The following is a 16,997-nucleotide window of genomic DNA, read 5'->3' on the forward strand; positions in this document are numbered from 1 at the left end:
TAGTTCTGTTCTAGTTCTGTTCTAGTTCTGTTCTAGTTCTGTTCTAGTTCTGTTCTAGTTCTGTTCTAGTTCTGTTCTAGTTCTGTTCTAGTTCTGCTCTAGTTCATTCTAGTTCAGTTCTAGGTCTGTTCTAGTTCTGTTTTAGTTCTGTTCTAGTTCTGTTGTAGTTCTCTTCTAGTTCTGTTTTAGTTCTTTTCGAGTTCTGTTCTAGCTCTGTTCTAGTTCTGCTCTAGTTCTGTTTTAGTTCTGTTCTAGTTCTGTTCTAGGTTAGCTCTAGTTCAGTTCTAGTTGACACCTCATGATCATATGTGAACTAATACAGGTAGGATACCTCAAATGTTGTACATGTAGCTTTTGTATCAAATGACTTTTTGGTTTAAGAGTAAGCCTCTTAGAAATAGTAGGACTGGCTTCTCCATATAAAATGCTAAAAGTCATATAACTGGGAAAAAAATTTATATGGGAATATGTTGTTTTTAGTGTAGTGAAATACACTGGATAAGCTAATATGTATAATATAGAATATAAAAATAAATATAATAAAAGTTTTAATGGATCACAGTAATCAACTTTTACAAAATTTTATAAATTTAAATTGATGTGCTACACAAACTTGAAAATTATATTGAGCAATTGTAACAAAAAAAGTTGTACGATTAAATTGTAGGAAAAGAAACATTTAAAATGATACCAAATACTTGAAAGCAATTTATTCGCGCATTTTGTGAAATCCTCTAGGAAATTAAAGAAATTTTTCTTTGTTGTTTTTTTTTGTTGTGATAATGATATTTACAAAGAAACATAAATCAATTCCTATGTTTCTTTATTTGTTTCAAATGTTCAAGTGTTTTAGATTTCTCGAAGCAAAATTGTATGTTAAAAATTTATTTAAATTGTGTAAAATGAGTAGAGAAAAGAAAACAGACAGCTACAAGACTCTCATAAGTATATAAAGAAATAAATATTTCATACACAGTTCTAGTTAAAGTAATGTTTAAGGCTAAAACAATGACAGGCAGAAAGAGAACACCTACATATACTACATACATATATAGGTACAATTTATTTAAAAATCAGAATAATTGCATTTTTCTTTTAGTTTTTTTATTTTAAAATTTTTGCTAATATATAATTGTGTTTAATACAGCGTTGCGCGTTCATATTGTTCTAATTACGAAGATTTTCGTCAATTCACTCGTACACAATGCGATCGTAAGAAAATCTAATAGCAAGAGCGTAAAAAATATAAAAATTATCTTTAGTTGCTTGACAGCATTCAACAAAGTAGATTGATGTCGCTTTGCTTCAGAATTTGCAAAAAAAATGTCAAAACAACAACATCATTTGCAAACAAGAGAATATCTTTAAAAAAACTGGTACACTTCAAAAACTTTTCAAAAAAATACATAAAAACAATATTCTTAATACTTTTATTTAACATTTTATATTTAAAAATTTAATCTTTGCGAAAAAATGAAATTTTTTTCCTTTCTCTGAAAATGTTTTATCTGTGAAATTTACCATTTTACTTGTTATAATTTTTGATTATGAAAAGCGTAATGAGGAAATATTTTTTCTAAGTGTTTTTTTAGCATTTTTCTCACCACTACAATAACAGCTTCTCTTTCTGCGCTTGGCTGGTTTAAGAAGTTGAAGTTGTATAAAGTATATATATTCCGGATCCTTATATGTAGTGGAGTCGATTAAGCTATGTCCGTTTGTCTGTCCATCTGTCCGTCTGTCTCTTCCAGAGATACGAATCTTCAATAATTCTGAAACACATAATATGACGGATATATGTATGAGCAAAACTCAGAGACAACCTCTGAAAATTTCATTAAAAAAAGGAAAATTTGTTATGCTTTAATAACAAAAAACAAGAACAATTCTGTGTATATGGAAAAAAGATGCATGTGCTGATGTATTTTGATTCATTGCGCTGTGTATTTGGTTTCGTATGTTTGGATGTCTATTGGTTGGTTTGATTGCGTAGTGTATTTCGCTTGTTTAAATGTCTTTCATTGCGTTGTGTATTGTGTTTATGTTTTTTTTGTGAATAATTTAAAAAAAGAATACTTTTTTTTAATGCACTATGGTGAATAGTATACTTAAAAGATTCGGCAGAGCCAAAAATAGCACTCTCACATGTTTTAAATAAATATTTTATTGTTGATTTTTTTACTGCGATTCTAAATGTGTATTTTCATTTATAAAAGTATTTATTTATGTATAAATGCTTGAGGAGTAAATGAGATTTTGTTATATAAAAGGAATTGAAATAAGTCATCTTACCTTTTTTTTAAATAGAGGATAAATAGGAAATTTTTTTAATTTTCATCATTTACATTAGTAAAGACAGATTGAAATGTTTAAACATTTATATCTAGGAAAACTTCGTTTTAAAAAGAGAGTAAATAAAATGCTTCAATATAAGGTAAACTATTAAAAGAATGTTGAAAATGCTTATTCCATTATCTGATTTGCCAGAAACAGGATATTAAAGAGGAAATTAATTTAACTAAAAAGATCTAGGAACAATTTGTGTTTAGTTAAAGAAAATTTAAGAAGTTGAAATTAAAAATTTTAATTAAAAATTAACATTTCATCAAAATATATAGCTTAGGAAAATAAGGGTTTTGATGCAAAATTTAGATAACTTCTAATTACCATGCCAGATATTTTTTTAGGTCACTTTTTATCTATTTTTAGTAAGTTATCTAAAACTGGGGATTGTCTAATTTTCCTGGGGTATTGGCAGAACTCTAGTTTAGTTATGGTTCTATTATAGTTCTGTTCTAGTTCTGTTCTAGTTCTGTTCTAGTTCTCTTCTACTTCTGTTCTAGTTCTATTCTAGTTCTGTTCTAGTTCTATTCTAGTTCTGTTCTAGTTCTGTTCTAGTTCTATTCTAGTTCTGTTCTAGTTCTGTTCTAGTTCTGTTCTAGTTCTGTTCTAGTTCTGTTCTAGTTCTGTTCTAGTTCTGTTCTAGTTCTGTTCTAGTTCTGTTCTAGTTCTGTTCTAGTTCTGTTCTAGTTCTGTTCTAGTTCTGTTCTAGTTCTGTTCTAGTTCTGTTCTAGTTCTGTTCTAGTTCTGTTCTAGTTCTGTTCTAGATCTATTCTAGTTCAGTTCCTGTTCTAGTTCTGTTCTAGTTTTGTTCCAGTTTCGTTATTGTTCTGTTTTAGTTGTGTTGTGTTCTCGTCTTTTCTAATTTTGCTTTAATTAAAATCATATGAAACGTTTTATAAATATTTTTCTGTCAAAATGATTAATTTATTTCATGAATAATTTAGAAATAGAAAATGTGTATTTAATATGAAACGGTTAAAACATGTATAGTATGCATATATTTATCTAGTATCAATCATTTTGAAAAAGGTAAATTTTTCATATTAAAGTGTGTTTAATATTTTCATTTATATTAAATCAAACACTTCAAAAGTAAACATTTGTCTTAACAATGAAAATGGCCTATATCAAAAATAATAATAATAGGAAAGAAAAATTAACAAAAATTGGAAACAAAATGTACCTAACTCAAAGAATAAAAAAAACAACTGTCACAGCAACTGTGAAATAATCATATTTAAAAAAATTTGAATATAAAAATATTATAACCATAGAAATGGAAAAAAGCTGATACCAAAAAAGTTTTCATGTTTCCTAACAAAAACACACACATACACTCTAACTTAGATAAGCGAAAAGAAAAATAACGAATTTGTAGCAATATCTTTCTTTCATTAAAAAAAATTTGATAGACTTGTGACAAGTAAGAAAAAAGGAAAATAAAATATGAAACAGAAGAAAAATCACAAAAATGTATAGTAACAAAATTAAGTCAGATTTAAAGCTAAAATAAAAGAATAATAAAAAATAAATTTAAATAAATTAAGTAGCACATACATACCATCATAAGTACACACATTAACATATATATTCATATGAAAATAGATGGTATTTATATTTTGAATGTTTCCATCGGCGACATATTTATTGTTACACAGGATATACGAACAAACGAATGAACGAAGGAACAGGAAGTCGGCATGTGTAGATAGACAGAATACAACTCTGTTGGAGTGTTAATATAGTATGTATGGGCTGGTTACTTATTAATGTATGCGTGTAAGTGTAAGAGACAGCTAGATGCAGAGAGAATGAGAAGAAAACTGATTGTGCAGCAGATTGAATCAGACAAGACAGACAAACATGAAATTACTGAAACCGTTTATTTTCGGTTATTATGATTATCGTAAAACAAAATTACACATTTTAAGCAAAAAATTACCAAATGTATTTTGTATGTATGTTATCTAAATAAGAATACATATTTGTAAGTTTACACTCATTTACAGAAATTCTTGTAGAAATGTTAACATTTCAGAAGTTCATTGTATTGTTAGTGAAACCATCACTGAGGTTTCGAATTATCTAGAATTAGTTATTTTAAAATATTCAAATAGAAAGTATATAATTTCTTTACAAATTACAAAGTGACAATCTAGTAATTATTATAATTTTCAATTCAAACCAATACATTAGTTAGAATGACAAGTTTGAGACCCGTCCGTCTCTTCGAACGTTATCTGCCCAAGTAAACATTATAATGAAAATCACAAGGATTGCAGTTTTAAAGACTATTTCATTAAAACGGTTAAAAATGGTCTTCTTGTAACCGGATCACCTTATTTATGTCTTTAGATTTTAATTTTTATAAAACTTTAAATGGAATAGTAAAACTGTACAGTCAGACAAGGTCGACATTACTCTAGTACTTTTCGATTTTTTTAAAATTTTGAATTCAAAAAAAAAAAAAAAAAAACGATATTAAAAAAGTTGTTATAAAAAGGGGACTTTTTCGTTCTTCAAACCTATAATATAATTCTATAATATTGAACCTAGAAACATAAAATTAAACTTACAGAGCCCAGAGTAAATGAGAATCTACAAAAGGGTATATTAATCGCGCACCTTACTGATTGAATTAAAATGTATTAAAGGAGAGTTTGTTGTACCTTTTTGTCATTTAAATGGTACTTTTTTAATTTTATGAATTAAAAAGGACATTAGAGTAAAATTTTTGGTACTTTTTGTTCTTTAATTTATACTTTTAAGATAATTTTAATATTTAATCTAGAACTGATAGGGACTTTCTTTGTTTTTGTAATAAAACTCGCTTTGACTAAACCCTACATCACTTTAGTGAGACTCTAATGCGTTTGTACAGATGTTTGTAGCACCCAAAATAATTGGTCCTACACTTTAAAGTATAGCAATCGGATCGGAATCTGCCCGTCTGTCTGTCTGTCTGTCCGTCCATCTGTCTGTCTATCTGTCTGTTTGTTTGTCTGTCTGTCTGTCTGTCTGTCTGTCTGTCTGCGTGTTCATGTTAAACTTGTACTCTAGCTACACGACATAGTTTTTCAGTTAATTTAATAAATTTTGACACATACTCGAGAACAAAAGCTATTGAAACTGGTTGAAATCGATTCATTATTTCGCCTAGCAACCATACAAAGGAACCTACTCCCGAATAGGACTTTTGTTTTTATCATTATGTTAAATGTTTTAGTATGTACACAAAAATTAAAAAAACTTATAAGTTTAAATGACACTGCTGATGTTTTAATGATCAGGACTTACAGTATTGTGCGAAACCTAAGCAACTTTTTTTGGCATTGTATACAAATTAATATATATTTTCTATTTTAATTGACTTTTTCGAAATAATATAAATGATAATAATAACATTATGTGTCTATATTATAATAACAACAAAAGTTTATTTCCATTTCGCTGTGAGTAACAAGAAAATAATAACTAAATTAACTCTATAAATAGCTGTTCGAAATTTAAGCAACTTCTTGATCATCTTTTGAAAATCTTTGGTCCTTTTGAGTTCCAAACACCTTCATGGAATAGATTAGTTACTAGTGTAGTTCGTAATGAATCCCAAACGGATTTTAAGCCATTTGCAAGCTGCACTATTTTCTAAAACTGCGAGTTTCGACCCAGCATCTCTAAGGGAATTGAATCGGGAAATTTTTATTGACAATCTCATTACTCGATAACTACTCTTAGATCAACTTGGCCAAAGGTTTTGGTTCATTATCATGCTGAAAATCACAATAAAGTAAGTTGTTCTGTTCAATGTACTTAATCCTATGGTTCATTTTGTTTGCTAAAAATGTCCCAGAAAGTAAAACAATTCAATTTTATTTGTACAACAACATCAGGACTTACTCTTCTCACCAAAAATCTTGCAAACAACCAACAATTGTTTGACCTCCATGGTTTTTAAGCCTTTAATGTACGATCATGTAACCGCATATGAATTTCGCAGTGACATGGCACAGAAATTCGATTTTTTTCACAAAATTTGTACAATTTTGAGTAGAATATTGAAATAGATTACGCAAGACTAATAAAAAACAGTTTTATTTATAAATGGGTCCACATTTTCCTTCTTAATTTCAGACAAAGTATGTGAGACTCAAAGGCTGAAGGAAATATTATAATATAACCTTTAAGTGAAGGCCCAACAATGAATGTAGAGCAAAAATTTCAGGGTGTGGTCATGTTTTTTGAAGAGAAGGGTTAGTCCTGATGTTGAAACACAAACAGAGTTGGATTGTTTTTCTTTTTGGGACGTTTTTCGTCAATAAAATTAATTATATGAATGATAAGAACGAACAGAACAACTTACTTTATTGCGATTTTCAGCATGATTTTCGCATGACTTAAAATCCGCTTAGGATTCATTACGAACTACACTAGTAACTAATACTTATATTCCATAAAGGTGTTTTAAATTTAAAAGGACCAAAGATTTCCATAAGAAGATCAAAAAGTTGTTTAAGTTTCGAACAGCTATTTATAGAGTTATTTCAGTTATTATTTTCTTGTAACTCACAGCGAAATGGAAATAAACTTTTGTTGTTGTTATTATAATGTAGACACATAATGTTATTATTATCAATTATATTATTTTGAATAAATCAATTAAAATGGAAAATATAGCACATTGTATACAATGTCAAAAGAAAGTTGCTTAGTTTTCGAACAATACTGTATTTAATCCTGTATAGCTGTATACAACTTCCCTTCAGAACATTACTTAAAGGTCAAAATTCACTTATAAACACTTATAACGGGATTATATTCCAAATAAATAATTTTGAAGTAAACGTAAATTTCTATACGAAAATTTATAAGGATAGGCTCATATTTATACTTTCCCCCATATGAGCCCACTCGTAGAAAATCGCGATTTTTGTCAACAATAAAAACATATTTTGGAATTATTTTAAATTAATTTTAAAAATAATCTACATATTCAATAATACTCAATGATAAATGATATCATATGGTCGGCCATGCCTTACTATTCGTTTATATTTGTTTTTATAATCTATAAATTCTGATTAACGGTCGTGCCCTGAAAGTGTTTATAAAGGTTTTTTTAAAACATCTTCTTTATTATAGAACCGATACCGATATCTTAATATTTGTGTCTCTTTCTATATACTGTAGTCATACGAACTTTAAACACACACACATATACAACCTTTATTTGCAGTTGTTTTATGTCTTTGATTCTTTTTTTGTATTACAGCTATTTACTATTCTATTGTTTTGTTTTTATTGAAACAGGAAGTGAAAAGAGTAAGAGAAACCTTGACAAATTATTGAAAATATTTGTTTTCTATTTAACCTCTACCCTACGGTAATAGATCTAAATACAAATATATGTACATAGTATGCATGTATGTATATTCTAATAGAAATTCGATTTCTTTTAATAAATGTTGTGTGAAACACAACATTCATACAAACATATATAGCACTCATAATCATTAATACTAGAAGATATTGAAACATAAACTTTTTTATATAAATTTGTAGCTAATATTAAATCTATGTATTGATTAAATTTTCCCTATAAAGATACATATTTAAATGTTTATATGTATGTGTACATTAAGCTTGATGGCATCTAAAACCTTTAAATAAAATTTGGTGCAGGTCTAATGTATATAAAAATACATAAAATAAACATGTGTATATTTATATTAATGTATATGTATGTTCATTAACAAGTATGTAAATATGTTTGCATAAAAGTGCTATTAAATTGTTAATGTTAATATTGATTGTGTTTTTGTACAGAAAACATATAAAAAAATTGTGAAAAAAAATTTTTAAAATCCCCAGAAAGCGCCCTGCCCAATAACAATTACTGTAATTTACAATTAAAGCTCATTTTGAATATCATTAAAATGAAACAACATACACACATATAAAAATGTTAAAAAAATGTTAAAATTAAAACTTAAAAAAAAAAAAAACAAGAAAAACATAACTGAAAACGTTTAAATATTTAAATTGGGTCTTCGTATTATGCATATATAAAAATTTGTTTTCTTTTTTATAAAACCATTTCTGTATTAAATTACATGAGTCCTAGGATACCCAAGTCATTTAAAAGGATAAAAATATATAAATTTAAAATGCACAAAAATGTTTTAACATTAATTGTATTTTTAGGATAATTTGTAAGAGAAATGTTTAGAGTTAAAATTTTATGAAAATAAGAAATAATAAAAAGGCTTTTTAAAATTATTTGAATTCATGTATGCGATATTTATAATATAAATTTGTATTTTTTTCAAAAAGTGCAATTTTTTAGGCTTTAAGGTACGGAATGAAAATCTTTACATTATCTTTATACTGTAGTCTAACACCTCGTATAATACCCTCGTGAATAGTCTAAATACTTTATTGCGCTTAATTTTATTTTTCTAGGTTAAATATTACAGAAAATTTAAAAAAGTACCTTTTTAAGAAGGAAAAATTGTCAAAAAGTACCCTTTTTTGGCATTACATGTTTAATTTTATGTTTTTAAGTTTAGAATTATAGACATTTCAAAAAGTACCTTGTCAAAAGAACGAAAAAGTTCCCTTTTATGGTTTTCCACTTAATTCGTGATTGACAAACTTAATATAATGTTTCGAAGATCAGTATTATATAAAACTTAAAAAGTACATTTTGAAAACTACCAAAAAGTATTCTCAGTTAATCTGAGCTCTACATACGTAATTACATGTTACTAGGTTCAATATTATAGAAATTTCAAGAAGTACCTTTTGAAAAACGAAAAAGTACCAAAAAATTCCCCTTCAATGTGCCTTCATAAATTCAGGCCTCATGTTTCTAGGCCTTCGCATAGTTAGGACTCTAAATGATTAATTTAAGGTTTCTAGGTTCAATGTTATACAAAAATCAGAAAGTACCTTTTGAAGAACAATTTGAACTCGTATCTCCGTTATTTATAAAACGATTTCGCTGGTTTTAAATCCAAATCTTTTTAAAAGCATATCATCTGAGGTCTTTTGAAAACTGACTTCAACAAGGACACAAACATACATACAGAGTTGAAAAATTATGTTATACGAAACTTGTTTATATCGAATTTCATCGCTGTACTTGCAGTTTTAAGCTAGTAATAAGCGTTAAAGTTATTTTCTGATGGTTACCTTATATGAGGAGTGGGGTCAATTATAAAAAAGTTTTGTCTCGCACAAAATTTGTTTATGTAGAATTTCACAGCTGTACTCTCATTTTTAAGCCAGTATTTTAAAGTAATTTTATAAAGGAGGCTTTATATGTCGTGTAGGGTCAATTTTACACAGAAATTTAGGTTCATATGAAACATGTTTGTGTCGAATTTTACCGCTATAGATGATTCTTTAAGACAGTTATGAGCGATAAAGCAATTTTCTGAAGGGGGGCTTTTATGGGGGCTAGGCAAAATCTTGGATCGATATTGCCCATTTTCAATACCAAAAAAATTGCATCAACTTAAAGTATTTGTGCAAAATTTCAGTTCACTAGCTACTTCCATTTGGACTCTATCATGCTTTCAAGAGAAAGATGGACGGACATTGCTACATCGTCTTAGATTTTAATAAGGACCAAGAATATATATACTTTTATGGGTCTTAAATAAATATTTCAATGTTTTTCAAACGGAATGACAAAAACTATAATGACTAGACTATTCTATGAAATCCAGATGATATGTAGTAGTCATTGCAAAGTATGTTGTTAGGTAAGTAAATAAAATTCAAAGTCATTACCTAGTTTTTGCTGGGGAGTAATTGTTTTCGCAATGAAATTATTCTTAAAAATTTTAAGCACGTTTTCAGCTAAAGTTGAGAAAAGCAAAGTTAAAATTTCTTTAAGTGTACGATATGGATAAGTCTAAGAACTAAAAAACTGTATAAGGTTTACTTTATGTTAAACTATGACAAGGTAATTTATAGCTTACTCTCTGGAATAATCTACATACTAATTTTCAGTGGCTAACGAAAACTTCTTAACAACAGGGAATATCACTAAACTTTACACTCATTCTATTCTTAAAATATTAAACTTCTACAGTTTCCCAACTGTCCATAAATTGTATAAACTTACTTAACATTGTGTCAACAAATTTAGTTTTCTCATTAAAGATATATCTATTATATTTCATTGAATATCATCATATCGATTCCTAGGGAAAAGGAAATAAAATTTACAAATACTAATTCATTTAGCAATAAATACAAATACCATATTTAAATGTTAACTATGCGTGTTAGAAGCACGTGTCTGTCATGTCGGCGTACTGTTAGTAATTTCCTAAAACATTTTTTTGTGAATAAACAATAAAACTGAATATATCACTATATTCAGATATGTCGAATCTTATGTACCTAATATCAAGAGTGTATCGTAAATTTAAAGCGAATTGCGGAGAGCTTTAGTTAAGAGTATATATACGACTATAATTAAGGTCATATATTCTTGGTATAATTATTTACTTAACATACGAATTTGTTTTCGAATCCATACGACAGGTACCACGTCTTCTACTTCTAATCGGCCCATATTTTTCTTAAATATAAATATTAATACCAAAGTGCCACTGACAAAATTTTAGGACTATAACTGTTATGTTTTCAGAAATGTACTCATTTAATATTTTATATGGGGGCTGCCACGCCCATTTTTATAAGCATACAAATTGTTTTTCCAAAATAGTTGAATGATAGATGTGCAACATTTTAAGTTAGAGCTGGCACATTTTATAGTTTTCAAAATACGAGGTATGTTATTAACTTTGTATGGAAGATGACACGCCCACTATTACTTATCTGCCCATTTTGTACATAATCTGTTTAACTGTTTAGTTTCCAAAATTGACAGACTGACAGACAGACAGATGATCTTGAAGCAAACCTAATGACAAAATCAATATACCGGCGGATGGATATAATATAAATGTAAATAAATTGAAAATCATCATTTGAACAAGTTGTATATGTAGAAAAGCAACACTATAATTACTTTATCTATTACATAATTAGTTTATATAGAAATAACTACAAAATATCCATTAGAATTTCGATATAATTTGTTTCGCTTCGATTTTGTTTTGAATGCAGACAGACACACGCATGAATTCATTGATTCATGTTTTTACATTCACACAAAATTGAGATAATTTAACAAATATATTGGTATTGATAGTCGGTTGTATTGATATCTATGTAGTATATGTTGTAAATTAACATACTTAACAAAAAATATATCTAAATATATAGATATCCCAGTAGGTTTAGGTGACTGTAGCGAACGGGTGATTTAACATTAAGGACAAACATAGAAAAAATATCTAGAACATAGTGATTCTTTCCTCAATATAATTGCACTAAAAATTTACTACTTTTAAACTTACAAAAGTGACTATTGAACAATCATTAGATTTCTAGCTAACAATTGAATTATTTATTTAATATTTTAAAGAACTTTCTTTCTTTCCCTTTTCAATATGCTTCGTCCCTGAGACAATAGAAGATCGTGTACCAAATTGAATTATCTTTAAAAATGCGATATGTAGTTTGATGTAGACCATGTACTACGTGGACGGACAGACAAATAGACATACAAACAGACAGACAGTCGGACAGAAGCACATAGCTTAAACGACTCAGAAAATATTTCTGAGTCGATTTAGGTGAATATAGGACCAATAAGTGAATATAGGACCAATGCATTAAAAACATCAGCACAAACCCAATATACCTTTGAACTAAAGTAATGTAGGGCATAATGATACATTAAGCACTTTTTAAACTGCTGGACTAAAACTTTTAATGAACATTGTTATAAATGTATGTATATATCTAAATGTATCTATAAAATACATTTCAACATTGTCTATTCATTAATTTTCATTTCAAAATTCTATAAGTTCTCTTTTTTCCATATGTGATACAGGAATTTTAAGGATTGTTTGTTGTTATTGTCCAAAAAGATAATTACGTTTTGTTTATGAATACGACAAAACTTTGCTTATATACATATGAATGTATTTCACAAAACACAATGTTGCATGTCGTTTTGGTTAAAGCATTAATTTTAATTCTGTATATGGTCTTTCCAAAAAAAAAACTTTTATTATAAATTTAACAACAACAATTTTCATTCTTATTTTATGATGTTTTTATAGACCTCGAATAAACTTACTTATTTAGGAATCATCTAATATAAACCCTAAGTTTTAAATTAAATTTAATTATGCTTATTTCTTTTTAGGTATGATAATGATAATGATTATAATAAAAGTGATGGATTCTAATAATAATTGATTGCGCCAGCATAATCATAGTAAGTGTAAAATGTACTATAATTACAGTTTAATTTGTTTGTTTATACTCTTTACAATAATGGTATTAACTACAACTTCTAATTTATTAATTTCTTAGTTGATTTGATGAATATTTTACTTTTTGGGGTTTTGGGTTAATAAGGAATTTAAGTGAACTTTGAACACTGGAACTCAAAGGAAATTTGTAGCTTAAATAGGACAAATATGTAATTACATGGTGTCAGTTATACTCTGGAATTATTCCAAATCAAGTCTGCCGGTATATACATATGTATGTATGTATGTATGTATGTATGTATGTATGTACGTATGTATGTATGTATGTATGTATGTATGTATGTATATATGTATGTATGTATGTATGTATGCATGTATGTATGTATGTATGTATGTATGTATGTATGTATGTACGTATGTATGTATGTATGTATGTATGTATGTATGTATGTATGTATGTATGTATGTATGTATGTATGTATGTATGTATGTATGTATGTATGTATGTATGTATGTATGTATGTATGTATGACATAAAAGCAAATTGTGTGTTATTAACTAAGTAGACAACTTAACTAACTAAAAAAATAAAAGCGAAGCAGAAATTACATGGAAAAGAACTAGAAATGAATTAAAACAGAACTAGAACATAACAGGAACAGAACAAGAAAAGAACTAGAACAGAACTAGAACATAACTAGAACAGAACTAGAACTAAAACAGAACTAGAAGAGAACTAGAACAGAACTAGAACAGAACTAAAACACAACTAGAACAGAACTAGAACAGAACTAGAACAGAACTAGAACAGAACTGGGAACATATATACATCATAAGTAGGTATGTATTAGTATTTTTTAGGTATGTATTATTTTTTTATACCCTCCACCACCATCAGTGGGGATAGAGGGTATATATAACTTTGTCATTCCGTGTGTAACACCAAGAAATACTCATCTGAGACCCAACAAAGTATATATATTCTGGGTATTTATCAAATTCTGAGTCGATCTAGCTATGTCCGTCTGTCCGTCTGTCTGTGTAAAACACGCTCACGATAAAACGAAGCAATAGAATTTAACCAAATTCACAAAAAATGTTCTTTGTTTTCCTAAGTTGTTTGGTATTGAAAATGGGCAAAATCGGTTCACATCGGAAAAAGTTATGAATCAAAATTTGAAACAACCTCGAAAAAATAAGCATTTTTTACACATTCTGATGTAATTTTCTCGAAAGCTATGCAAGATAATTCCATAAAAATTGGCACACATTCGTTTCCACACAAGAGCTTAATATTTACGTAAAATCGCCAGAATCGGTCCACAATTTCATATACCTCCCATACAAAAGCACAAATTCCCGGAAATTTGGTTTTTTGTTAATAACTTCCGTCGTAATGTCGATATCTTCACAAAATTTTAGAAATTAAAATTTCATGACAATAGAATTTATTCAGAGGAAAAATTTTTTAGATGGGTCCATAATTGGTCATAGCTCCCATACAAGGTACCCTCCCGAAAATCACTTAAACGCGCATATCTCATTACTAAATTAAGATATCGATATAAAATTTGGTACAAGTATTGCTCTTATATATAAATATAATACAATTGAAGACTTTTTTCGATCGGTCCATATTTGGTCATAGCTCCCATACAAGGTCCCCTCCAGAAAATCACTTAAACGCACATAACCCATTACTTAATTAAGATATCGATATAAAATTTGGTACAAGTATTGCTCTTATATATAAATATAATACAATTGAAGACTTTTTTCGATCGGTCCATATTTGGTCATAGCTCCCATACAGGTTCCCCTCCCGAAAATCACTTAAACGCGCATTACTCATTACTAAATTAAGATATCGATATAAAATTTGGTACAAATATTGATCTTATATACAGAAATATAACTATGAAAGTTTTTTTTTGGATCGGTCCTAAATTGGTCATAGCTCCCATATAAGTTCCCCTCCCGAAAATCACTTAAACGCGCATTACTCATTACCAAAGATATCGATATAAAATTTGGTACAAGTTTTGCTCTTATATACAGAGATATTACAATGAAAGTTTTTTTGGATCGGTCCATAATTGGTCATAGCTCCCATACAAGGTTCCCTTCCGAAAATCATAAAAAACGCACATAACTCATAACCAAATATTGATATCCATACATTTATCAAAAATATTGCTCTTATATACATAAATTCACTATAAAATTGTTTTACGATCGGTCCATATTTGGTCATAGCCCTCATACTAGGTCCATAAAATCACTTAGAATCACAATATTTATTACCAAGTAATGATATAGATACAGAATTCGTAAATTTTGTCTTTATATACATAATTGGACATAGCTCCCATACAAAGTCATTTTACGAAAATGTCTTAAACGCACATTACTTATTACCAAATTAAGCTATTGATACATAATTTGGCAAAAATATTAGTTTTGTATACTTCTATTTCTCCTATATTAGGGGCAGGACCCTAAAAGCGCTTTAACCGTATTTAAAGAGCATTATCAATTTGTGTTGAACAAAATTTTGTGTAGAACATAATTATATATGTATTTGTATTTTGAAAATCTCTAAATCTTTCACACACATACATACAAATTACATGCAAATTACTAAATTTATAATGTTCAATAAATCTTGGAATTGTAATAGATTTAACTTTTGGGATTTTTTCTATTATTTCTATTAAAGACATGAGAAAACTTATTTTTACAAATATTTGATCAATTAGAAAATTAATAACATAAATTTTTCTATTATTTCTATTAAAGACATGAGAAAACTTATTTTTACAAATATTTGATCAATTAGAAAATTAATAACATAAAAGTAGCTGGTGGAGGGTATTTAAGATTCGGCACAGCCGAATATAGCACTCTAACTTGTTCATATGTACATATATTGTGAGCAATCAAATCCATGAAAAACTTAAATATTAAACATAAAAATAACACGTTGTTGACTAATTAACACGGCACAATTACCATCTAATTTTTCGCTGTTAATTTAAACGGTAAAATGGAAATTGTGCACCAAAATACCTTTAGGTACCAAACAAATAAAATGTTTGTAATTAGACGGATTTTTAAACTTTTTAACTAAATTACACTTGTTACCATAGCGAGGTACATATATGTAATCTGTGGCGCCAATTTAATACTGGTTTAAATTAATTTTACCAATTTTCCCTAAACACAAATACAATCCTCGTTTAGTTTGATTATTTGACTAAATGAAATCTAATATAATTTTTCACCACTTAACCACAACACTTTTAATTTAGAAAGTTTATATGAGAATTCAATATATTTCTAGGAGTTCGCCGTTTGCCTTAGAGGGATTTAATTGTTTTGTTGCAAAGGAAAAAGTTAATGTATTAAATTACTTACTTTTTAGCTTTCGCGTCCAGTGTTTAGTTTATATATGTAGTCACTGGGGTATATAAATTATACCCCACTTGAACCCAAATAATTATCAACTAATTTAGGATTATACTATTATTTTTTCCCATAACGTACATTTTTATAAAACAATGAATATTAGTGTTACAAAAGTAGACATTTAAAAAAAGGAATACTTAGTACTAATCTACACTCGAATTAAGTTTAAGCAACAAGTTTATTTCAAAATACATGAATAGTAATTGTCCACTTCATAGTTATGATTTTAATTTTAGTTTTACTATAAATTACGAAAATATGTATGAATATTTGTACTTAAAGTAACCGAATATAACCAGCAATATTTTCTACTTGTAACCAGTCAGTTTTAATAACTGACGAACTTTTATATACGTAATAATTTTTTTATTTATATCGAAATTATTGTCAAAAGTCATTAACATTTTTAATAAAATTTTTATGTTAGTTTATGTATCTTTGAATAAATACATAAGAAGTAAGTTTTTGTTACTTTTATTACAACATGAGATGTAATTAATGTGTTATACACTTTGTAAGATATTACCATGAGTATGTGTAAAAATGTATAAAAAAGAATACTAGCTGTGTTCCAAATTACACTCATTAAGTTTAACATTTATTCTTTTGAAATTTCCTATAATTCTACGACATAACACTACTTCTGTACTGAGCTACATACAAAAAAGTGAACTAGAACTGAAGTAGAACTGAACTAGATCTGAACTAGAACTGAAGTAAAACTGAACTAGAACTGAACTAGAACTGAACTAGAACTGAACTAGAACTGAACTAGAACTGAACTAGAACTGAACTAGAACTGAACTAGAACTGAACTAG

General features: G+C 27.9%; 1 long non-coding RNA gene across 1 annotated transcript in view; it reads left to right on the forward strand.

Moving 5' to 3' along the window:
- The window catches only part of LOC124419625, a 65,606-nt gene that overhangs the window by 26,284 nt on the left and 22,325 nt on the right, over window positions 1-16,997 (forward strand). The window contains exon 2 of the long non-coding RNA XR_006940732.1: window positions 12,641-12,712. This is a non-coding gene — a long non-coding RNA (uncharacterized LOC124419625). The remainder of the gene's footprint in view (window positions 1-12,640; window positions 12,713-16,997) is intronic.

This window comes from Lucilia cuprina, chromosome 4, assembly GCF_022045245.1.
Source record: "Lucilia cuprina isolate Lc7/37 chromosome 4, ASM2204524v1, whole genome shotgun sequence".
NCBI classification, from domain to species: Eukaryota; Metazoa; Arthropoda; class Insecta; order Diptera; family Calliphoridae; genus Lucilia; species Lucilia cuprina.